This window comes from Sorex fumeus, unplaced genomic scaffold (genome assembly GCF_029834395.1).
Source record: "Sorex fumeus unplaced genomic scaffold, SorFum_2.1 ptg000122l, whole genome shotgun sequence".
NCBI classification, from domain to species: domain Eukaryota; kingdom Metazoa; phylum Chordata; class Mammalia; order Eulipotyphla; family Soricidae; genus Sorex; species Sorex fumeus.
The window spans coordinates 1,131,599-1,133,975 of record NW_026606179.1 but is presented as its reverse complement, the minus strand read 5'-3'; positions in this window follow the sequence as shown (position 1 = coordinate 1,133,975).

The following is a 2,377-nucleotide window of genomic DNA, read 5'->3' as shown; positions in this document are numbered from 1 at the left end:
GATTTCTTGCTCTGTCTCAGGGTTTACAGAGTGATGGGAAAACTTTCTGGGCCCAAGGGGCATCCAGGGACCTGGGTACCCAGGTCAGTCTGTCCAGGGTTCTGTGGTGGTCCTTATCCAGACAGACGCCTCAGTTACAGGCTGGGTGGTCTTTGGACCAGACCACTTAGTTTTTCAGTGGGACACGGTGCGTCCTGGGCCTGGCACCCTCAGGTGGGGTCTGGCTGCCCACTGGCCTGCTCTCCGCTCTCTGGCACCTGCTGTCTGTCTTCAGATCAGGTTGAAGGAGCTAAGTCAATAGACTTGTCCACACCCACACGAGAAACTCCATGTCTTTCAAATCCTCAAGTTGCTAAAGAAAGCACACAGGTCTCCAAGTCCTGGCAAATGCTATTTTCTGAACAAGGAGTCGGAAAGGATGGGGAGATCTTGTGCTCTGGGTCCAAGGGCAGGGAAGCAGCATCTTCCAGCCCAAGGGCCATGGCCCCCTCTGGTCAATTTCTTCTCAGCAGGGAGCCGGGGCAGCTGGAGGAACCCAGTTAAGTACCTAGCGCAGCAGCCTGTGTGCAGAGAGGAGCTGTGATCTGGGAGCTCCCGGGCTCCGCAGCAGACAGGAGAGGAAGGCGCTGTGCCAGGCCAGCAGCAGCTTCCCAGCAGGATGGAGCCCCGGGCACCCCCAGGGCACTGTGCTGAGAACACACTTAACTGGCTCCTTCCTGCCCATCTCACTTCCCCAGGGGTATTTCCCCGAATTTCCTGCCCTGAGCCTCTCTGCTGTCGTCTGCTGCAGGGAATCTGCAGAGGAGCCAAAGTCCCAGAGAAGCATAGTGGGGGGCAGGACCTTAGCCTCCCTCAGTGACGGAACCAGCCCCTCTGTGGTGGACCCCTCCTCCACAGCCCCCCTGGCTTTTTCTAGAGTCTGGCGCCTGTTCCTCCAGGTTCTCTAGAACTTTAGACTTTAGACTGAGATGTTGTTCCTCCCCTCAACTACAAGTCTCAGTCCCTCCATTTAGCTGTGTGGTATCGGGCAGGTTGCCACACCTCTCTGATTCTGCACATTCTTAGCTCCATGCGCTGGGATCTGCTGCCCACTGGGGCAAATGCCAGTTGGTTTAACAGTAGCAGAATTGTAGCGGTCACAGCTGCTGGCATGGGACCCAGGATCAGGGCTGTGGACTGTCCATGGTTCATTTTGCTTTAGGACATGTTGGGAGGACAGCCAGCTATGTTCGATGGGTGAGGATGACAAGGGCCTGGAGGCCTTCCCCAGCCCCCACCCAGCTCCACGTGGGACAGTGCTGGCACCTTGCCCTGAGCCTGTCCCCGTCCTCTGCCTGTCCGCTCATTGCCTGCTGCTGGCCACTTGCATCTGGAACCTGCTTCAGAAACTCACCCTCAGACCCCCTAGATCCTGCCCGGAGCTTCCTGGCCAGTACAACAGAGTATTGGGCAGCCTCCAACCACAGACCCACGCTGGTCTGCCGCAGGGGAGCGCCCAGTCCTTTGCCCCAAGCAACACAGACTCAGGGCTGTTGTCTACACTCAGGGGTCCAGAAGGGGAAGTGGAAATCCCCCTGGGCTTGGTTGTTGCTCACCCCCAGCTCCCTTGCTCCCTCACCCATTGCTGCCAGAACTACCCTCATTAAACACCTGCCCCTGAATTCTTGCCTCAGCTTCTGCTTCTGGAAGAATCTGACAAGACAAGCTGCCAGCCCTGGGTGCCACGGTGAGTTTTAAGACGTTTTATTGGTTAGGAGCTCTAGGTCCAGCTGCTTATTTAAAATAACAGAAAAACTACAAAAATGATGGTTACTAATTAATTAATTAATATGATGGTGAAACCACACAGACAGGCTTCTCCTCACACTCTGATGGTCAGTGGTCATTGTAACAGTTGCTGCTAAGGTCTAAGTTCCTTCCAGCTCCTTGCTCCGACACTGAGGGTGTCTGATACCTTCCTCCCTGTGACTCAAGTCGGTCCCCTGTACCAAGCCCACATTCTGGTGGAAGGATGAAGGGAGAGTTGAAGAGATGGCACATTCCTTCCCTTGAGGGCGTTGTCCAGAGGCGCAGCTCATCACTGCTTTCCATCTAATTCACCGTTTCCAGTCACATGGGCTTCCGGCACTGCAAGGGAGGCTGGGAAATGTAGTCTCTAAGGCACCCTGGAGCCTGCCTGAACACTGGGGCTCTGGAAGGAAGGCTGACAGATACCGGGAAATCCCAATTCTCACTAGAAATAAGCCTGACAAGATACTGCTGTAAAGTCTGAACAAATTTCTTTTCTTTTCTTTTTTCAGGGACTGGAGAGATTGTTTAGGCAGTAGGGTGCTTGCTTTGCATGGATTCCACCCAGGATACCCCATATGGTCCCCAG